Source organism: Gorilla gorilla, chromosome 5 (assembly GCF_029281585.2).
Source record: "Gorilla gorilla gorilla isolate KB3781 chromosome 5, NHGRI_mGorGor1-v2.1_pri, whole genome shotgun sequence".
NCBI lineage: Eukaryota > Metazoa > Chordata > Mammalia > Primates > Hominidae > Gorilla > Gorilla gorilla.
The window spans coordinates 48000063-48024106 of record NC_073229.2 but is presented as its reverse complement, the minus strand read 5'-3'; the positions used below and the strand labels follow the sequence as shown (position 1 = coordinate 48024106).

The 24044-nt window shown below is 41.0% G+C and overlaps 1 long non-coding RNA gene across 3 annotated transcripts in view; it reads left to right on the top strand.

Moving 5' to 3' along the window:
• LOC109027166 (uncharacterized) overlaps positions 1 to 24044 on the top strand; it is a 107347-nt gene that overhangs the window by 27682 nt on the left and 55621 nt on the right. The window contains exons 3-5 of one of the 3 annotated variants that reach the window (XR_004070700.3): positions 3236 to 3351; positions 4515 to 5008; positions 6880 to 22118. This is a non-coding gene — a long non-coding RNA (uncharacterized lncRNA). Of the gene's footprint in view, positions 1 to 3235; positions 3352 to 4514; positions 22119 to 24044 lie in introns of those variants that run through there. The other 2 variants (XR_008680566.2, XR_010134238.1) reach the window with 2 other exon arrangements.

Here is a 24044-nt window from a genome sequence, read left to right as displayed (position 1 = left end):
GCCATACTAGTCAAAGCAATTTACAGATTCAGTGTCAAACTACCAATGACATTTTTCACAGTTAGGAAAAAAACATTCAAAAATTCATATGGAACCAAGAAGGAGCCCAAATAGCCAAAGCAATCCTAAGCAAAAAGAACAAAGCTGGAGGCATCACACTACCTGTCTTCAAATTATGAGGTTACAGTAACTAAGACAGCATGGCACTGGTACAAAAACAGACACATAGACTAATGGAGCAGATTAGAGAACTCAGAAATAAAGCCACATACCTAAAACCATCTGATCTTTGACAAAATTGACAATAACAAGCAATGGGGAAAGAACTCCCTATTCAATAAATGGTGCTGGGATAACTGGATAGCCATAGGCAGAAGAATGACACTGAACCCCTATATTTCGCCATATATAAAAATCAACTCAAAGTGGATTAAAGACTTAAATGTAAAACCTAAAACTATGAAAATACTAGAAGAAAACCTAGGAAATACCATTTTGAGCATCAGCCCTAGCAAAGACTTCATGATGAAGACTCCAAAAGCAACTGCAACAAAACCAAAAATTGCCAAGTAAGCCTTAATTAAACTAAAGAACTTCTGCACAGAAAATGGAACTGTCAACAGAGTAAACAGCCTACAGAATGGGAGAAAATATCTGCAAACTGTGCATCTGACAAAGGTTTAATAACCAGAATCTATAAGGAACTTAGTAAGCAAAAAAGAACCCCATTAAAAAATGGGCAAAGGACATGAACACTTTTCAAAAGAAACATAAGAAAAAAATGCTTAATATCCCTAATTAGGGTAATGCAAATCAAAACCACAATGAGATACCATCTCACACCAGTCAGAAAGGCTATTAAAAAAGTCAAAAACTAACTGATGCTGATGAGGTTGCAGAAAAAAGAGAACGCTTATACACTGCAAATGGGAATGTAAATTAGTTCAGCCATTGTGGAAAGCAGTCTGGAAACTTCTCAGAGAACTTAAAACTACCGTTTAACCCAGCAATCCCTTTACTGGGTATATCCCCAAAGGAATATAAATAGTTCTACCTAAAGACACACGCACATGTATGTTCACTGCGGCACTATTCACAATGGCAAAGATACGGAATCAACCTAGATGCCCAGGTTCGGTGGCTCACGCCTGTAATCCTAGCACTTTGGGAGACCGATTCGGGTGGAGTTTGGCGAGGTCAGGAGTTTGAGACCAGCCTGGCCAACATGGTGAAACCTTGTCTCTACTAAAAATACAAAAATTAGCTGGACATGGTGGCAGGTGCCTGTAATCCCAGTTACTCAAGGCAGGAGAATCGTTTGAACCTGGGAAGCAGAGGTTGCAGTGAGCCGAGATCGCGCCATTGCACTCCAGCCTAGGCGACGGGGCGAGACTCCGTCTCAAAAAAAAAAAAAAAAAAAAAAAAAAAAGAAAACTTGCATATACACCATGGAATAGAATACTACACAACCATAAAGAATGAGATAATGGCCTTTGCAGCAACATGGATGGAGCTGGAGGCCATTACCTTAAGACAATTAATGCAGGAACAGAAAACCAAATACCGTATGTTGTCACTTTTAAATGGGAGCTAAACATTGAGTACACATGGACACAAGGGAGCAACAGACACCAGGACCTACTTGAGGGTGGAGGGTGAAAGGAGGGTGAAGACTGAAAAACTACCTTTTGGGTATTATGCTGATTACCTGGGCGACAAAATTATCTGTATACACAACCCCCACAACATTGTAATTTACCTATATAACGAACCTACACATGTACCCCTTGAACCTAAAATGGAAGTTGAATAGTGGAAAAAAATAAAAAAAAATATTTTTAATCAGGGAGAAGGGGACTGGGCATTGTGGCTTCTACCTATAATCCCAGCACTTCAGGAGATTGCGGCAGGAGGATTGCTTGAGGCCAGGAATTTGAGACCATCTTAGGGAACATAGTGAGACCCCATCTTTGCAAAAATTTTAAACATTAGCAGGTGTGGTGGCATGCACCCATAGTCCCAGCTACTCAGGAAGATAAGGAGGGAGGATCATTTGAGCCAGGAGTTTGAGGCTGCAGTGAGCTGTGACCACGCCACTGCAGTCCAGCCTGGATGATACAGCAAAAAAGGGGACTGGGCATTGTGGCTTCTACCTATAATCCCAGCACTTCAGGAGATTGCGGTAGGAGGATTGCTTGAGGCCAGGAATTTGAGACCATCGTAGGGAACATAGTGAGACCCCATCTTTACAAAAATTTTAAACATTAGCAGGTGTGGTGGCATGCGCCCATAGTCCCAGCTACTCAGGAAGATAAGGAGGGAGGATCATTTGAGCCAGGAGTTTGAGGCTGCAGTGAGCTGTGACCACGCCACTGCAGTCCAGCCTGGATGATACAGCAAAATCGTGTCGAATGAAAAAGAGGGATGGGGGCAAAAAATTTTGCCTTGAGCCGGCCCTGCCATTAGATGAACCCATTAAGAGCAATTTCTGTTTGGTAGACTTAAAGTTCACTGATGGATGCTGTCGTTGTTAGATCACTTTAAAAACTGTACAGTGTGGTCCAGCACAGAGCACAGTCTTTCAAATGAAAGAAAGCTGGATTTAAATTCTGACTGTGTCTCCTAGGGTGTAGCCTTGAACCAAGGACATTCCTTCAACTCTTGCTTTGATCATAACTAAAATGAAGGATAATCAGTAATGTGAGTATACTGAAAAAAATGAAAGCACTGAGCATGGTGCTGGCATCCAAGAGAGGCTCAATAACTTTCTTTATTTTTATTTCATAGAATTCCTGACCTCAAAGAACATATCTATGAGTGATTTCTGATAGGGAAACATGTTGACCTTGTCCCAAATACCTAGTGCTTTCAAAAAATAGTAACATGTCTAACAGTCTATGCAAATTCTTCTCTCTTGTCAGGTAGAAGTGAGAGCAAGAGTCTTAACAGTAAACACCCTTCTGACCTCTGAAATGCTTCAAACTTTAGATTACAAAGATTTTGTTGTCACGGACCGGGACACAGCTGGGGGTGTTGGAAACCACACACACTTCTGCCTGAGGGAAAGACAGGATAGTAGCTAGGTGACCACTAGATACCCTCTCTCAGAGTTGAAGGGTCCTTAAGCCTGAGAGGTCATTATTGTCATCTTCTGTGCCCTGTAATGAGGTGTTAGTAGGGGTGATATGTATTTCTTCTGGACTGGGAATTTAACTGCTGGTTTATGTTCTTCCAGAGCTCCCTCTTTGCCCACTAGCAGGGCATTAGCTGGTGCCGAAGACAGTGGCTGCTTGGCGAGCCTGGATCTCCAAGTGACTTCAAGTGACCCCCTCAGCAACTCCTGATGAACAGGTAGCATGTAAAAGAAATCTTTTTGGTTTATACCAGTGAGATACGGGAGTTGTATATCATTGCAGCATAATCTAGGCTATAGATGATGCAATACTGCTACATTAGGGTCTGATTTCTAGTCAGGCCCTATGCCTAGGATAGCTTACTACTGGCACACTCTTCAGCCAGTCTCTCAGCTCTGCACAGCACCAGATATGCCAGGATTTTGGCCTTTGATTCAGAGCTCTTTTCTGGAATTTTCTTCATGACCAGAGAATACCTCTGTCTTGCTTTGCTGACAAGAGGTATTAATCTAGAAATGGCTATAGTTATAGTTCATACAGGAAATGTGTTGCAAAAAATTGAGCTAATCTAGAGAAGAGAAAATAAAAGATGGGAAGTCTTAGTTGCATTCAAATCCCTGGTTCCAGCTGTACCTGAGGTGCAGTTACATTATTGTTCCTTTAGTTTGCTAAATAAGATAATGAATCCCCATGTTGACAAGGTTAAGTTAGATTTCTATAATTTTTCTAGGAATAACATAGTGTTTTTATTTGCCCAGATGTTATAGCTCACCTAAAAAAACCCTATCTATCCAGGGCTTTTGTTGCCTTTTTCTTTTTTTTGAGACGGAGTCTCGTTCTGTTGCCCAGGCTGGAGTGCAGTGGCGTGATCTCAGCTCACCACAACCTCAGCCTCCGGGTTCAAGTGATTCTCCTGCCTCAGCCTCGCTGGTAGCTGGGACTACAGGCATGCACCACCACACCTGGCTAATTTTTGTATTTTTAGTAGAAACGGGGTTTCACCGTGTTGGCCAGGCTAGTCTCAAACTCCTGACCTCAGGTGATCTACCCGCCTAAGCCTCCCAAAGTGCTGGGATTACAGGCATGAACCACCATGCCCGGACTATTGCCATTTTCAGTGTTGTGTCCAGTGATGTTTCCTTCACACCAAGAAGTCTTCAGGGGATTCATATATGGATTGTGAAATCCTCTAGTGACATGGAAGTTTCTATGTCATGCAGTTAGAGAAATTGTGATGCCTGGATGCCTGAGGTTTTTTGGAGTGAGGTACTATGCATTTGCAAGTAATTGTAAACTGTGTAATCCAGGATTAAAAGATGAACTATTGTTGCATTTAGAACTGTGTTTAGAATACAATAATTTGTTGTTGTGTTGTAATAGGACTGAAGCCAATATTAAAGCAAGTCAACCAAAGGTTCTCTGGTGTAGACAAGACAGCAAAAGGACAGACTACCTTGTGGAACCTAGCATTGTTCTCCTTCTGCAGCACTAAGTAACATTTGTGCTCCATTAAGATCTTTGCAAACCACACACAAGAATTGCTGGTCATCCTGCCAATAGATGCTGCTCACAGAACCAAATTTCCTGTGCTGAATTGTCACTCATGGGCTTGAGAGTAGGAGACTGGAGACCAAGGTGACTAGAATCCAGTTGGGCCTGATGTCTCCCTGTTGAAAGGGCTCCTTGTGGAATGAACAGCACATGGCTCCCGTGGTGGATCTGATAGTGGCACAGCACCAAGTGATGCACGCCTGCCAGGGGCCACAGACACAGAAGATGCTCCCAGGGTCCCCCGTGTACTCCAGACACACTGCAGGCCACGTCTCCCAGCAGGTTGCCAGTCATGGGCCCCATCATCATGACTTCTGTCCAAGGTGTGCTCGGAAATCTCTTCCTTAACTGTGACTTTCTGACAGGTGGAGGATGTGGTCAGGAGTGGGAAAAGGATTCGAGACGGGAAGAGGGAGGGGTTCAGGATGAAGAGAGATAATCTGTGCCACAGATGCTGGCCCTGCAGTTAGCTCCCACCTAGTCCGTGCACACAGATTCTAATCCCCTCCCATTCCTCTACGTGCTGCGGCCAGAGAGGCCTTTCTCAAAGTGGAAGTCTCATCCTCACTTCTCTGGTTGCAGTGCTGGGCCATGGGTAACTTACAAGGCTTAGCAGGAACTGTCTGCGCACTCCCCCTTCCTGCCCACTACCTTGTTTCCCTCCAGTTGCGAGAGCAAACATTGATTGAGCATTAACTATGTGCCAGGCTTGTCCTAAGTCCTTCGCATGTATTCACTCAAACAATCCTCACAACATTCCTATCACATCTCCCATTTCACAGTGAGGGTTCTAAAGCACGTAGTGGGTGAGGAACTTGTCCAGGGTCACACAACTAAGTGGGGGTGGAGAAACATCAAATCTAGGTGGTCCAGGTGGTGGCCAGAACCCATCAGCACCTCACTACAGCTGCCTCCAGTTTCTCGCTCTAGGAAATACTCTTCCCTGTCAACTCCTGTTGTCCTCTGGGCTCAGTTGACATGTCATCTCCTTGAGGAGGACATCCTGAGATGCTCCCCAACTAGGGTGGGCACCCACTTCCACACTCCAAATGCCTATTTGACCTGTATCGCTGCATCCCCACTGCCTGGCAGATAGCAGGCCCCTAATAAATATGATTTGAGCAAATAAATATAGTTCTTCAAAAAATAGGGAGGACTTCTTGCTTCAGGTAATGGTAGGCTAGGACATTTGGACCAACCCTCCTGCAGAAAATAGCCATTTATTTTGATGCAATATATCTGGCTATGACTAGAGATTTCAAATATTTGGAGGGCTATTATGTGAAGAATTAAACTTACTCTTTGTGACATAGAGGTCAGAAATTGGTCGTTTCCATAGAGTATGAGAGACACAGAATTGTGCTCATCATAAGTATCTTTTTTAAAAATTAGACTTAATAAAATGGGCTGCCTTGGTAGGTGGTGAGTTCTCTGTCACAAAAGAGATTCAGCCACTTGCTCTGAGAAAGCATGGAGAATATCAACATTGTAAGGGTCGACCACCTCATCTCTGAGGCCCCCTCCTCACTTAGGTTGCCATTGCAGGTGGAACACTGGGCTGAGTGTCAAAGAACCTGGGTTCCACAAGCTGTGCGATCATGGCTGGTTGTTTTGGATCTGATTCCTAATATCTGTTAGTTAAGCTGACCCGTCAATACTGACCCACTTCACAGAGTTACGAAGGGATTAAATTAGGTATTACATATAAATCTTTGTTTTGTTTGCTTTTTGTTGTTCTTTTTTGTTTTGCTTTTTTCTTTGCATTATGAAATCCCAAGTCAACTTTTTCCATTCTTTTATTTTTTTAAAAATTGACATCATCATTATAACAACAAAATAATTTTTAAAATGGAAAAAAAAACCTCACCTGCAACCCCACAATCTAATACAATAATCATACTTTTTCCCCTTTATTCTCCTTTATTGTGACCAAGGATGACTTTGGGCATTGCTGTGAGGAACTATTTCGTTTAACACCCTACTACCTGAACATGATGCGTACTCAGCCCTTCACCACCCCCCAAGTAGCTACACATGATATGATAATAGTATTGGTGTGGTTTTAGAGAGTTGGAGAGAAAACTGAAGTTGGATTTGGGTAAAAGAAAAAAGAGTGGGAATTATTTTTTCTCCATTCTAAAGCCCATAGAGCAATGTTAATTGTTCCCACCCCTCTGCTATTCTGTCTCCTCAGGTACTGTGTGCAGAAATGTGATTGAGATTCAAGTCAGGGCCTCTCTGCCCTTTTCCCTCCAGAAACAAAACCAAGATAATTTATCCTGAACACGGTGAAAAAAGGAAGGGAGGGAGGAGAAAAAGTCCGGGTCTTACCTGGGATTCTCTGTCTCCTGCAACATGAAGGATTTAGCCTGGGAGGAGGTGGTGAGAACTCTGGGAGAGAAAAAAGAAGGAAAGAATAGTTTTACCCATGCTGAAGTTAATTTAAACCTTCACCTAGAGAAGCAAAAAAAAAACCCCACACGTTTCCATTTTGTGCCTCCCTTCCTAGAGTTTTAGCCAAAGGTTTAGCTAAGTTAATTGGTTTTACCAGGGCACTCACTCCTCCTATCCCGAGTCTGTTTGACTCCCTCCCCATCATCGTCCTTACCTCTTTTCAGGCAGGGTGGGGATAGCAGCAGGAGGAGATTTTGGGAGCCTGGCAACTCCTGCAAGGACCGCAGGACAGCCCCTCTGTGGGGATGCGTGGTGCCCCATCTGCTGCCCTTCTGAAGAATGCACTGCCTTCACTTTTTACTGTGTTAGAGTCCATCCAGACTGTTCTATCCAAAAAAGAGTTTCTTTTTCCCCCACAGGCAATCAGGAAATGATTCCTTTCCCAACTGCTTCTGTCTAGTGCCTGGGAATCTTCAGTCAATCCCTCAGTAAGTCAGTGACTAGGGAAATCCCTCTCTGAGCCTCCCAGTTCATGTTGCTTAGGGAACCTGATATTTTCATGAAACCTGCCTACACATGGGCAGCCCAGCAGCAGAACAAATGGTGGTGACCAAAGTGAACAAAGAAGTATAGTTGTGCCAGCTTCGTAGTTGCCCATGTGGACAAGTCAGCAGGATCAGGACACGAGGAAGAGTAAATGTGAGACAGTCAGTGTGACTTCTGCAATAAACAGATTTTTAAACCCCGAAATTTTGCAAAATTTTGGTGAAACCTGAACTTTCTTCGTTGCATATACTGGCACTATCTGTACCATCATGCAACTGTCTCACATTAAAGCTATTTTTCTTGGGCACTGATGAGTAAGGTTGGTATGTTTGAGTTCCTCAGATCAACAAAAACCCATTTTCCTATAAGTCTTACATTTAGTATTTAAGGAACTAAAACTTAAATACATTTTGTGAAATGGTTGACACTTCACTGATAATGATTTATTGCTTGGATTAATAAATTTTCCAAAAGTTGTCTTATTATGTAGAATATGGTTTGCAACCAGCAGAACCATTAATCTATACTGCAATGATATGCACTATGTGTAATTGTTTAAAAGCCTCTACTTAATGATGTAAAATGCTCTATTTAATTACACATTTGGGTAAACTGTATACTAACATCTGATGGCATTTTTCCACTGTTTGTTGCTTTTTTCAAATACTTTATTGTACAAAGCTGTTCTTAATATTTTCAAGTTTTTTTTCTTTGAATTTTGCTAATGTTTTCCTTGAATTATGAGCACTGACAGAATGTGCTTAGCACTTTTGGCTATTCACACAGCTTTTGAGCATGATTTGCATCCAATATTTATATTGCTAGCAATAATAAGCCATCTGTGAGTTTTGTCAAAAGTTATTGGGGATTTTTTAAATTTTAGAAGTGCAGATTATTGTTTCTTTGAACTAACTCTTATGCAGTTGCAAAGGCATTTCCAGTTGTTATAGTTTGTGTACAATATCAGATGTTCCAGATTATGATTCATTATTAATATCATAGCTTCCTTGTTCCCTCTGAGGTCCAGAAGATTCATGTTTACAATATTTAGAAACAATGTTAAAAAGGTATCCAAAGTTTGTCACTTTATTATTAGTTTGTTCTTAATATTCTGTTTAAGTTTTTGAATTCATAGATATCAAAACACTGCACAATTATGGTTTCCACAGGAATAACAACACACCAACAATAAGAACCAAAAACAGCAAATAGGCTGCCTACAAGTTTTGACAATATTAGGATAATGATAATGACAGTTTTTCTAAATCTCACAGTAAAGAATGCAGCAACCCAGCAACACTGCTACCTGTGGCCTCAGGCTGCAGTGTCAGCTCTTCCCTGGGTCTCCAGCCTGCCAGTCTAACCTGAAAATTATGTACTTGCCAGCCCCCACAGTCACGTGAGTGAACTGGCCCAGGCTGGTCACCAGGGTCAGTTTCTCTGTGTGTCATTAATTCAATCTTCAGCAGTGTCTTTGGAGCTGAGATGTACCTATCATCTGCCTTTTGGGTGCTCAGGGTGGAGAACCAGAAAAGTATAACCTAGTGTGTATCCTCAAAGAGCTAACAATATGGGGTGGTACCTATAGGTCTGGAAACACTTTACTGACTCTATGAGGCATACCAGGAGACGTCAGAGAACAGTCCCTCCTCAAATACCAAATGAGATGCAGAAGAAATAGTTTGCTCAAGTTCATGGGCCAGATATCCCAGTGGTCAGGGAGTTTCACGAATGAGATGGAACTTTGCATGGAACCCGAGGGATGTGTATGATTTGAGTAGATGAAGAAAATGAGACTTTCCAAGCAGCTAGAAGTTAGGGAGCAGCAAGATGTGTGGTGGGATTGAGCACAGTCGGTTCAGAGGATAGACTGCAGTTTAATAATTTGTAGTAAATATCTCCCAACTGTTTGGCACTATTGGAGCAAGTTCTTGAATGCCAAATGAAGGCATAAATCAGTAAGAGGCATAATAAAAGCTGAGCAGTGCTTGGCTTTTTATGAGCTGATCCTGATAGGAGCAGCTATTCAACAAAGTTGCCAGGTCATTGTTACATAGTCCCTGCCTTCTAGGGGCTCACTGCCTACTGGGAGAGACAGTCTGAAAGTTGGTGCAGCATGTAACTGTTGGATGAGGAGTTTGAGCCTGTGGACTGTGGGACCCCCGAGGAGGGTGTGACTACTCTAGGCAGAACAGTCCCACAGTTTATTTATATTTAACCTTGAAATTCATTAGAGGATTTTTCAGCAGAGGTTTGGTACTTGTTAATGTTAAGCTTTGCATTCTCTAGAACCTCAAGGAAAGCTGTACCGTGCATAATGTACCCTCTTATGTTAATGTTGTGTACTGTGATCCTGTTTCAGGGACTTGCACTTAGGAATCTGTTACAGTGAGCACAGAAGCAGACCTGTGGGCTCATAGTCTTCACCCCCCACCCATATATACAAGATGAACAGAGTGGAGGTTAAACAACTTGACTAAACAACACAGTTCATGGTAAAGCCCAAGACTGTACCTGCCCGTCCAGTGCCTTTTCCATGTATCCTGGAACTGAGCATAGACCTCTTCCCAGGCAGAGCTGACAGCAAGTAAAGGAGATCATAATCAGGGGACCAAACAACTTTGTCTAAAGTGTGAATGTCACCTAAGGAGAAGCTGTGAGATCAGAAGGGTGGGGCAGAGGAGCAGACACCATGAGGGAGAGTCCTTGGGGGTGTGTCTGCCAGACTGACACTATCTGGCCTGGGCAGTGGAGGGGCTAGCAGGAACCACAGGTACTGGTGATGTGGCTACTACCGTTACAACTGCCTGTGCTTGGACATGGACCCTCTGCAATATGCAGCAGTCTCATTCATTGCCCCCTACATTCTACACCAAGTAGAAATGGAAGGCAATTGGATACTTCACAGACAAGATCTAAGTGGAGAAGGAATGCGTCCTGTGGCTGCAGAGATCCTTGGAGCTTGGAGGGGAGAGCTTGAGCCCCACTGGTGATGACCTCCCACAGCTCGCCAACTCAGCCCTCCCTAAGTCCCCATCGGGGGCCAATTCTCTCTCCGGGGTTGGGGGGACTCCCCCATAGCTCATCCATCATAGGGATGTTGGTATCTACTGTGGGTTGGGTAGGGCCGATGTGCTGAGGATGGCTCCCCCACAAGCAAGAGATGTGGATTTGGGGAGCTTCCCATCTTGTGTTGAAGGAACATAACTCAGAATAATAAGAGCCAACTATAACAAACCCACAGCCAACATCATACTGAATGGGCAAAAGCTGCAGGCATTCCCCTTGAAAAGTGGCACAGGATAAGGAAGCCCTTTCTCACCACTCCTATTCAATATAGTGTTGAAAGTCCTGATCACAGCAGTCAGGCAACAGAAATAATAAAGGGCATCCAGATAGGAAGAGAGAAAGTCAAACTATCCTTGTTTGCAGACAGTATGATTCTATATCTAGAAAACCCCATAGCCTCAGCCCAAAATGTCCTTCATCTGATAATTTCAGCAAAGTTTCAGGAGACAAAATCAATGTACAAAAATCACTAACATTCCTATACACAATCGCCAAGCCAAGAGCCAAATCAGGAGCACAATCCCATTCATAATTGCCACCAAAAAGAATAAAATACCTAGGAATGCAGCTAACCAATGAAGTAAAGGATCTCTACAATGAGAATCACAAAGGCTGCTCAAAGAAATCAGAGATGACACAAACGGAAAAACTTTCCATGCTCATGGCTAGGAAGAATCAATATCATTAAAGTGGCCATACTACCCAAAGCAATTTATAGATTCAATGCTATTCCTATCAAACTATCAATTACATTTTTCACAGAACTAGAAAAAACTTAAAATTCATATGGAACCAAAAAGCCTGAGTAGTCAAGGCAATCCTAAACAAAAAGAACAAAGGTGGAGGCATCACATTACCTAACTTCAAACTACAGGGCTACCATGACCAAAACAGCATGGTACTGGTACAAAAGCAGACACACAGACCAGTGGGACAGAATAGAGAGCCCAAAAATAAGGCCACAAACCTACAGCCATCTGATCTTCAACAAAGTTGACAAAAACAAGCAATGGGGAAAGGTCTCCCTATTCAATAAATGGTGCTGGGATAACTGGCTGGCCATATGCAGAAGATCGTAACTGGACCCCTTTTACTATGTACAAAAATTAAGATGGTTTAAAGGGTTAAAACCCAAAATTATAAAAATCCTGAAGATAACTTAGGCAATACCATTCTGGACATAGGAACTGGCAAAGATTTCATGATGAAGACACCAAAAGCAATTGTAACAAAAGCAAAAATGGACAAATCGGATTTAAGAGCTTCTTCACAGCAAAAGAAACAACAGGGCAGACAATCTACAGAATGACAAAAAATTTTTGCAAACTATGCATCTGACAAGGGGCTAATATCTAGCATCTATAAGGAATTTAAACACAGTTACAGGAAAAAAAAATCCACTCCATTAAAAAATGGGCAAAGGACATGAACAGACACTTTTCAAAAAAGACATACATACAGCCAACTAGCATGTTAAAGAAAACCTCAATTATCACTGATCATTAGAGAAATGCAAAATCAAAACCACGATGAGATATCATCTGCCAGTCAGGATGGCTACAAAAAAGTAAAAAAATAATAGATGTTGGTGAGGTTATGGAGAAAAGGAACACTTATACACTTGTTGGGAGTGTAAATTAGTTCAATCACTGTGGACAGCAGTGTGGCGATTCCTCAGAGAGCTAAAAACAGAACTACCATTTGACCCACCAATCCCATTACTGGGTATTTACCTAAAGGAATATAAATCATTCCACCATAAAGACACATGCAAGTGTATGTTCATTGCAGCACTATTAAGAGTAACAAAGCCGGGCACAGTGGCTCACCTCACGACTGTAATCCCAGCACTTTGGGAGGCTGAGGTAGGCAGATCACCTGAGGTCAGCAGTTTGAGACCAGCCTGACCAACATGGAGAAACCCCATCTCTACTGAAAATACAAAATTAGCCAGGTGTGGTGGCTCATGCCTGTAATCCCAGCTACTTGGGAGGCCAAGGCAGGAGAATTGCTTGAACCCAGGAGGCAGAGGTTGCGGTGAGCCGAGATCACACCATTGCATTCCAGCCTGGTGAAGGAGCAAGACTCCATCTCAAAAAAAAAAAAAAAAAAAAAGGAAAAATACACATTCAGAGGAGACAAAAAATAAAAAATGATGCATGCCTACAGGATCTAGAAAATAACTTCTTAAGGGCAAATCTAGGAGTTACTGGCCTTAAAGAAGAGATAGAGAAAGAGATAGGAATAGAAAGTTTGTTGAAAGGGATAATAATATAGAACTTCCTAAACCTACAGAAAGATATTTATATCCAAGTACAAGAAGGTTATAGAACACCAGGCCAATTTAACCCAAAGATTACCTCAAGGCATTTAATAATCAAACTCCCACAGGACAAGGGTAGAGAAAGGATCCTAAAAGCAGCAAGAGAAAAGAAACAGATAACATACAATGGAGCTCCAGTACATCTGGCAGTATATTTTTCAGTGGAAACCTTACAAGCCAGGAGAGAGTGACATGACATATGTTAAAGTGCTGAAGGGAAAAAACCTTTTACCCTAGAATAGTATATCCAGCAAAAATATCCTTCAAACATGAAGAATAAACAAAGACTTCCCCAGACAAACAAAAGCTGAGGGATTTCATCAACACTAGACTGGTCCCATAAGAAACGCTTAAGGGAGTACTTTGGTCAGAAAGAAACAGACATTAATGAGCAACAAGGAATCATCTAAAGGTACAAAACTCACTGTTAAGAGTAAGTACACAGAAAAACCCAAAGTATGATAACATTGTAACTGTGGTGTGTAACTAGAAAGAATACATGATAAACCAATCAAAAATAGTAACTACAACAACTTTTCAAGACACAGTCAGAAAAATAAGATAAAATTAGAAACAACAAAAAGTTAAAAAGTGGGGGGATGAAGTTAAGATGTAGAGTTTTTATTAGTTTTCTTTTTGTTTGTTAATGCAAACAGTGTTACCAGGTTAAAATAATGGGTTACAAAATAGTATTTGTAATCCTTATGGTAACCTCAAACCTAAAAACATACACTGGATACATAAAAAATAAAAAGCAAAAACCTAAATCATATCACCAGAGAAAACTACCTTCCCTAAAGGAAGACAGGAAGAAAAGAAAGAAGAAGACCACAAAACAACCAGAAAACAAATAAATAACAAGGCAGGAGTAAGTCTTTACTTATCAATAATACATTGAATGGAAATGGACTAAACTCTCCAATCAAAAGACATACACTGGCTGAATGAATGGAGAAAACAAGACCCATTGATCTGTTGCCTACAAGAAACACACTTAAACTATAAAGACACACATAGACTGAAAGTAAAGAGTTGGAAAGAGTTATTCCATGCCAATGGAAACCAGAAAAAAGAGGAGTATTGATTTTGATACAAAAACTATAAGAAGAGACAAATAAAGTCACTATACAATGATAAAGGGGTTAATATGGTTTCCATTTGTGCCCCACCCAAATTTCATGTTCTATTGTAATCCTCAATGTTGGAGGTGGGGCCTGGTCGGACGTGATTGGATCATGGGGGTGGATCTTTCATGAATAATTCAGCACCATCTTCTTAGTGCTGTTCTCATGATAGTGAGTTCTTCTGAAATCTGGTTGCTTAAAAGTGTGTAGCACCTCTCCACACCACCCGCTTGCCTTGGTCTACTCCTGCTATGTAGATGCTTGCTCCCACTTGCATTATTCCATGAGTAAAAGCTCCCTCAGGCCTTCCCAGAATCAGATGCTGCTATGCTTCCTGAACAGCCTGTGGAACTATGAGCCAATTCAACCTCTTTTCTTCATAAATTAACAAGTCTTGGGTATTTTTTTATAGCAGTGTGAGAACAGAATAATGCAGAAAATTGGTAAAGAGGAGTGAGGCATTGCTAGAAAGATACCTGAAAATGTGGAAACGGCAGTGGAACTGGGACACAGACAGAGGTTGGAAGAGTATGGAGGGCTCCGAAGATAGGAAGATGAGGGGAAGTTTGGAATTTCTTAGAGATTTGTTAAATTGTTTTGACCAAAATACTGATAGTGGTATGGACAATGAAGTCCAGGCTGAGGAGGTCTCAGATGGAGATGAGGGACTTATTGGGACCTGGAGTGAAGGTCACTTTTGTTAGGACATTGTGGTTGGAGACATTGTGCCCCTGCCCTAGGAATCTGTGGAACTTTGAACTTGAGAGCGAAGATTTAGGGTATCTGGCAGAAGAAATTTCTAAGCAGCAAAGCGTTCAAGACATGGCCTGGCTGCTTCTGGTAGTCTGTGCTCATATTTGTGAGCAAAGACATGACAAGAAACTGGAACTTCTATTTAAAAAGGAAGCAGAGTGTAAAAGTTTGGAGAATTTGCAGCCTGGCCATGTTGTAGAAAAGAAAAAAAAAACATTTTCTGGAGAGGAATTCAAGCTAGCTGCAGAAAATTGCAAGTAACAAGGAGCAAAATGTTGATAGCCAAGATAGTGGGAAAAACACCTTGAAGGTATTTCAGATACCTTGGGGGCAGCCTCTCCCATCACAGGCCCAAAGGCCTAGGAGGGAAGGATGGTTTCCTGGGCCAGGCTCAGGGTCCTGCTGCCCTGCACAGCCTCAGGAAACTGCTCTCCAAATCCCAGCTGCTCCAGCTCCAGCTTCAGCTCAAAGGGCCCCAGGTATAGCTCAGGCTGCTGCTCCAAAGGATGCAAGTTGTAAGCCTTAGTGGCTCCCGTGTGGTGTTAAATTAAGCCTGTAGGGGCACAGAGTGCAAGAATTGAGGCTTGGGAGCCTCCAACTAGATTTCAGAGTATGTGTGGGAAAGCCTGGATGTCCAGGCAGAGGCCAGCTGCAGGGACAGAGCCCTCATGGAGAACCTCTACTAGGGTAGTGTGGAGGGGAAATTTGGGGTTGGAGTTCCCACACAGCTTCCCCTCTGGTGTACTGCCTAGTAGAGCTGTGAGAAGACAGCCACTGTCCTCCAGATTCCAGGATGGTAGATCTGCCAATGACAGCTTGCACTGTACACCTGGAAAAGCCACAGGCAGTCAATGCCAGCCCGTGAAAGCAGTGACAGTGGCTTACCCTGCAAAGTCCCAGGGGCTGAGCTGCCCAAGGCCTTGGGAGCCCACCCCTTGCACCAATGTGCCCTGGATGTGAGATATGGGGTCAAAGGAGACTATTTTGGAACTTTAAGATTTAATGACTACCTGCTGGGTTTCAGACTTGCATGGGTCCAGTAGCCCCTTTCTTTTGGCCAATTTCTCACTTTTGGAATGGGAGTGTTTACCCAATTCCTGTACCCCCACTGTATGTTGGAAGTAACTAACCGTTTTTTTATTTTGTAAGCTCACAGGTGGGAGAGACTTGCCTTGTCTCAGGCGAGACTCTGGACTTTGGACTTTTGAATTAATGCTGGAATGAGTTAAGACTTTGAGGGACTGTTGGGAAGATATAACTGTATTTTGCAGTATGAGAAGGACATGAGATTTGGGAGACACCAGAGGTGGAATAATATGATTTGGATCTGCATCCCCACCAAAATCTCATGTTCAATTGTAATCCTAAATTTTGGAGGTTGAGCCTGGTGGAAGAGGATTGGATAATGGAGGTGGTTTCTCATGGTTTAACACCATCCCCCTGGGTGCTGTTCTCATGACAGTGAGTGAGTTATTGTGAGATCTGATTGTTTAAAAGTGTGTGCCACCTCCTCCCACTTTCCTCCTGCTCCAGCCATGTAAGACAGGCTTGCCTCCCCTTCACCTTCTGTCATGATTGTAAGTGTTCTGAGGCCTCCCCAGCCATGCTTCCTGTACAGCCTGCAGAACTGTGAGCCAATTAAACCTCTTTTCTCTATATATTACCCAGTCTCAGGTATTTCTTTATAGCAGTGCAAGAATAGACTAATACAGGGTTCAGTTCAGCAAGAGGATATAACAAATATAAATATATATGCACTCAACACTGCAGCACCCAGATATACAAAGCAAATATGATTAGAGCTAAAGAGAGAGAGTGACCCCAATACAATAATAGCTGGAGAACTTCAACACCACATTTTCAGCCCTGGACAGATCTTCCAGACAGAAAATAAAAAAGAAACATCAGACTTAATCTGCACTGTAGATCAAATGGATCTAATACATACTTGCAGAACATTTTATCCAATGGCTGCAGAATACACATTGTTTTTTAGCACATGTATCATTCTCAAGGATAGACCATATGTTAGGTCACAAATCTTAAAACATTAAAAAAGTTGAATACCATCAAGCATCTTCTCTGACCACAGTGGAATACAACTAGAAACTAATAACAAGAGGAATTTTTGAAACTATACAAATACATGAAAATTAAACAATATGCTCCTGAATGACCATTGAGTCAATGAAGAAATTAAGAAGGAAATTGAACAATTTCTTGAAACAAATGATAAAGGAAACACAACATACCAAAACCTATGGGATACGGCAAAAGCAGTCCTAAGAGGCAAATTTATAGCTGTAAGTGCTTACATGAAAAAAGAGGAAAAACTTCAAATAAGCAATTTAACAATGAACCTTAAAGAACCAGAAAAGCAAGAGCAAAACAAAAAATTAGAAGAAAACAAATAATAAAAATCAGAGCATAAATAAAATTGAAATAAAAATCAATGCAAAAGAACAATGAAACAAAAAGTTGCTTTTTTTCAAAAGTTAAACAAAACTGACAAGCCTTTAGCAAGACTGAGAAAAAAGAGACAAGATACAAATAAATAAAATCAGAAATGAAAAAGACATTACAACTGACACTGCAGAAATTCAAAGGATCATTAGGGGCTACTATGAGCAACTCTATGCCAATAAATTAGAAAATCTAGAAGAAATTGACAATTCCTAGACACATACAACCTACTGAGACTGAACCAGGAAGAAATCCAAAACCTGAACAGACTAATAACAAGTAACAAGGTTGAAGCCATAATAAAAAGTCTCCCACTAAAGAAAACCAAGGACCCGATGGCTTCACTGTTGAATTCTACCAAACATTTAAAGAAGAACTAATACCAATCCCACTCAAGCTATTGAAAAATAGAGTAGGAGAGAATATTTCCAAAGTCATTCTAGGAGACTAGTATCACCCTGATACCAAAACCAGACAAAGACACATCAAAAAAAGAAAACTGCTGGCCAATTTCTCGGATGAATATTGATGCCAGAATCCTCAGCAAAATATTAGCAAACTAAATTCAACAATACATTAAAAAGATCATTCATCAGGGTCGGGTGCAGTGGCTTAAGCCTCTAATCCCAGCACTTTGGGAGGCCGAGGTGGGCAGATCACCTGAGGTCAGGAGTTCAAGACCAGCCTGACCAACATGGTGAAACCTTGTCTCTACTGAAAATACAAAATTAGCCGAGTGTGGTGGTGCATGCCTGTAATCCCACCTACTCAGGAGACTGAGGCAGGAGAATCGCTTGAACCCAGGAGGTGGAGGTTGCAGTGAGCTGAGATTGTGGCACTGCACTCCAGCCTTGGTGACAGAGTGAGACTCCATTAAAAAAAAATCATTCATCATGACCAAGTGGGATTTATCCCTGGAATGCAAGGATGGTTCAACACATGCAAATCAATCAATGTAATACATCATATCAAAAAGAATGATTAAAACCATATGATTATTTCTATTGATGCTGAAAAAGTATTTTATAAAATCCAACATCCCTTCATGATAAAAACCCTCAAAAAACTGTATAAAAGAAATATACCTCAACGTAATAGCCAGATATGACAGACCCACAGCTAGTATCATACTGAATGGGGAAAAAGTGAAAGCCTTTCCTATAAGATCTGGAACACAACAGGGATGTTCACTGTCACCACTGTTACTCAACAAAGTACTGGATGTTCTAGCTAGAGCGATCAGACAAGAGAAGATATAAAGGCCATCCAAACTGGAAAGGGAGAAGTTAAATTACCCTAGTTTGCAGATGATATGAACTTATATTTGGAAAAAACCTAAAGGCTCCACAGGAAAACTATTAGAATCAATAAATTCAGTAAAGTTGCAGGACACAAAATCAACATATAAAAACCAGTAGCATTTCTACATGCCAACAGTGAACAATTTGAAAAATTTTAAATTTAAGAAGGTAATTTCATTTACAATAGCCACACATAAAATTAAATACCTAGGAATTAACCAAAAATGTGCAAGATATCTATGAGGAGAATTATAAAACATTGATGAAAGAAATTGAAGAGGACACACACAAAAAAAGGAAAAAATTCCATCTTTATGGATTGGAAGAATCAATATTGTTAAAATGTCCATACTACCCAAAGCAATCTACAGATTCAATGCAATCCCTATCAAAATACCAATAATAGTCTTCAGAGAAATAGAAAAAAAAATCCCAAAATTTATATGAAAACACAGAATGCCCAGAATAGCCAAAATTATCTTAAGCAAAAAGATCAAAACTGGAGGAATCACATTACCTGACTTCAAATTATGCTACAGAGCTATAATCACCAAAACAGCATGGTACTGACATAAAAACAGACACATAGTCCAACAGAACAGAATAGAGAACCTAGAAACAAATCCACGCACTCACAGGGAACTCATTTTTGACAGAGTTGCCAAGTACTTATACTGGAGAAAAGAAAAGACAGTCTCTTCAATGAAATGGTGCTGGGAAAACTGGATATCCGTATGTAGAAGAATGAAACTAGACCCCTACCTCTCACTGTAGACAAAAGTCAAATCAAGGCTAGCCATGGTGGCTTACACCTGTAATCTCAGCACTTTGGGAGGCTGAGGCAGGCGCATCACGAGGTGAAGAGATCGAGACCATCCTGACCAACATGGTGAAACTCACCCCCCCCCCCCCGCCCACTAAAAATACAAAAAGGAATTAGCTGGGCATGATGGCATGTGCCTGCAGTCCTAGCTACTCAGGAGGCTGGGGCAGGAGAATCGCTTGAACCCAGGAGGTGGAGGTTGCAGTGAGCTGAGATTGTGCCACTGCACTCCAGCCTGGCGACAGAGCAAGACTCCATCTCAAAAAATAAAAAATAAAAAATCAATTCAAAATGTAATAAAGACTTAAATCTAAGACCTCAAACTATGAAACTACTATAAGAAAACATTGGGGAAAATCTCCAGGACAGTAGTCTGGCCAAAAATTTCTTGAGCAATACCCCACAAGCACAGGCAACCAAAATAAAACTGGACAAATAGTATCACATCAAGTTTAAAAGCTTCTACAAAGCAAAGGATACAATCAATAAAGAGACAACCCACAGAATGGGAGAAAATATTTGCAAACTACCCATCTGACAAAGAAATAATAACCAGAGTATATAAGAAGCTCAAACAACTCTATAGTAAAAAAAAAAAAAAAAAAAAAAAAAAAATCTAAAAGTCTAAGTAAAAAATGGGCAAAAGATTTTAATAGACATTTCTCAAAAGAAGACATACAGGCCATGCGTGGTGGCTCATGCCTGTAATCCCAGCACTTTGGGAGGCCCAGGCGGGTGGATCACTTGAGGTCAGGAGTTCGAGACCAGCCTGACCAACATTGTGAAACTCCGTCTCTACTAAAAATACAAAAATAAGCCAGGCATGGTGGCGCACATCTGTAATCCCAGCTACTCAGGAGGCTGAGGCAGGAGAATCGCTTGAACCTGGGAGACAGAGGTTGCAGTAAGCCGAGATCACACCACTGCACTCCAGCCTGGGCAACAAAGTGAGACTCCGTCTCAAAAAAATAAAAATAAAAATAAAAAAATAAAAAAAAGAAAAAAAGAAAAGAAAAAGGAAGAAGACATATAAAGCCAGGTACAGTGGCTTATGCCTCTAATCCTAGCATTTTAGGAGGCCAAGGCAGACGGAATTGAGCCCAGAAGTTTGAGACCAGACTGAGCAATATGGTCAAACCCCAATTCTGCAAAATACAAAAATAAAAAATAGCTGGGAGTGGTGGTGCACACCTGTAGTCCCAGCTACTTAGGAAGCTGAGATGGGAGGATCACTTGAGCCTGCAGTGAATCATAATTGCACCAATGCATTCCAGCCTGGGCGACAGAGTGAGAGACACTGTCTCAAAAAAAAGAAAGAAAAAGAAAAAAAAGGACATAAAAATGACAGGCATATGAAAAGTTGCTGATGATTATTGATCATCAGAGAAATGCAAATCAAAACTGCAATGAGATGTAATCTCACCCCAGTTAAAATGGCTTATATCCAAAAGACAGGCAATAACAAATGCTGGTGAGGATGTGGAAAAAAGGGAACCCTCGTACACTGTTGATGGGAATGTAAATTAGTACAACCACTATGGATAACAGTTTAGAGGTTCCTCAGAAAACTAAAAATTGAGTTGCGATATGATGCAACAATCCTACTGCTGGGTGTATACCCCACAAAAGAGAAAACCAGCGTTTTGCATGGTGGCTCACACCCGTAATCCCAGCACTATGGGAGGCCGAGGAGGGCAGATCACTTGAGCCCAGAAGTTCAAGACCAGCCCGAGCAACATGGCAAAACCTGATTTCTACAAAATACAAAAAAAAATTAGGCAGTTGTAGTGGTTCACACCTATAGTCCTAGCTACTGTGGAGGCTGAGGTAGGATCGCTTGAACCCAGGAGGCGGAGGTTGCAGTGAGCCAAGATCATGCCACTGCACTCCAGCCTGGGTGACAAAGTGTGACCCTGTCTCAAAAAAGAAAAGAAAATCGGTATATGGAAGAGATATCTGCACTCCTATGTTTTTTACAACACTGTTTACAATAGCTAAGATTTGGAAGCAACCTAAATGTCCAACAACAGATGAATGGATAAGGAAAATTTGGTATGTATACACAATGAAGTACTATTCAGCCATAAAAAGGAATGAGATCCAGTCATTTGCAACAGCATGGATGGAAGTGGAGATCATTATGTTAAATGAAATAAGCCAGGCACAGAAAGGCAAACATGGCATGTTCTCACTTATTTGTGGGACCTAAATTCAGAACAATTGAACTAATGGACATAAAGAGTAGAAAAATGGTTACCAGAGGCTAGGAATGGTAGTGGGGGTAGTGGACGTTGAAGGGAAGGTGGGGATGTTTAATCGGTAAAAAAAAATTTTAGAAGAATAAGACCTACTATTTGATAGCACAACAGGGGGACTATAGTCAATAATAATTGCACATTTAAAAATAGTGTAATTGAATTGTTTGTAACTCAAAGGATAAATGCATGAGGGAATGGATACCCCATTCTCCATGATGTGCTTATTTCACATTGCATACCTGTATCAAAACATCTCATGTACCCCATAAATATATGCAGCTATTATGTACCCACAAAAATTGAAAATCAAAACTAAAATATTTTTTTAAATGTATTATTATTTGTCCTCTGTGAATAAAACTCGCTTCTGGCCCTCCTTTTTATAGGTATTTAAAAGAATGCATTTAGGCAGATCAATGGCATTATATAATATACAAAAACAATAAATCTGCTTTTTTTAAAAAAACATATCACATTCAGCACAGCTGCTGAAGTTGGGGCTAATTATAGGTTACATTTTCATTAATCCACTGTCATCTGTTATCATCCATCCAATTTTTGCTAGAACTGGAGTGGTGAATTCAATAGTTGATGATAAAACCACAACCCCTGCATCTTTTATGTCTTTGAGTGACAGTTTATTTCATTGCCCCTCAAATACTACATTGTTTTAAAATTTCTATCTTGGTTGATATTAGAAGCTCTCTTAGGGGCATCCACTTGGCCTTTCTTACTACAAATCCTTTATTCCACAGGTGAAATGACTAAAGTGTGAGTGAAATAACTAATGTACAAAATAAATCCATCAATTACATATTTGGAAACCGGAAAAATAACCACCAAGCAGATGTGTGGACACAGAGAATCCACTGAGATACAGGTGGACCTGAGACAGGAAATTATTTTCAGTTCCCCGTGTGCCTCTCCTCTAATAGAAGTCCATGAGGGTGCTTTGGTTCCCCAGGTATCGGTGTGAAATTGGACCCTGTATCCAATAGACCTAAAAATATCTGGACATTCCCCTTTATCAGTGTCTTGATACCTGAGTAAATGGCCATTGATCCCTTTAGGGAAGGGTGTAGAAAGTGTCTACTGTACACACTTATGGTGTTGCAGATACTTCATCAGGGGACGTGACTCTCCTTCAATGAATGGATTCTGGATCTAAGAACTGGCTCAGGTCTGGAAACTGGGCAAGGGATTTTAAACTTCTATTGGAGAAATTAATCTCAGATTTCAGCTCATCTATTTTTCATCTATTGATTCTAATATTAAACAACAGTCTTATAGGCTGCCCAACTAGAAACACCATAGTCTTAGTAATTTCCCTAAATCCCTTGCAGTCAGGACTTCCTGGCTTCCATTCTAACATTACTCACTATTTTGGGGATTTTGTCCATTTTGATTCTGCCTTGCTGCCAGCTGGCCTCTAGCTTTCTGGGATCCTACTGTCCTATTGTTGCTAGGGCACCAAGTTCTCCAGTATCATCTCATAGAGTCAGCTCCAGCCCACAAAGGACAAAATTAGGTTAATACCCCATTCACCTGCCCATAACTTGTTGCCTGATAAATAGTTTCCTTTGGGCCCTTCCAAATAAACAGTCACCCAGTGCATGATCCAGTTTTATAGAGTGTATCTATCTATGCCAGCATGCTCACTGCTCTGAGCCTTTTGGTCTCTTTCTCCACAATCTGCCATGGCAGCTCTGGCACATCGATTTTATTTCGTGTGAGCCATCATTTTTCATTAGAACAGTTTCATTAAGATAAAATTCATATATTATTCAACCATTTAAACTCAATGGTTTTTAGCATATTTATAGTGCAACCATCACCACAATCAATTGTAGAACATGTTCATCACTCCAAAACTATTTTTAGAACATTTTCATCACCCATGTATATTTATTCTCAGGCAGTCATCCCCATTTTTCCCTCCAACATTTCCTCAGTCCTAGGCAACCACTAATCTACTTTCTCTCTACAAATTTATTTCTTATAGACATTTCATATAAATGAAATAATATAATGGATGGTCTTTTGTGACTGGTATCTTTCACATAGCATAATGTTTTCAAGGTTCATCCACATTGCAGCATTTATTAGTACTGCATTTCTTTTTATGGCCAAATATTCCATTCCATAGATTGACCATATCTTATTCATTCATTTGTTCCTGGGCATCTGTATTGTTTCCACTTTTCAGCCATTGAGAATAATGCTGCTTGACCATTATGTACAAATTTTTGCATGGACATGTTTTCATTTCTCTGGGGTATATACCTAGGAATGGAATTGCTGGGTC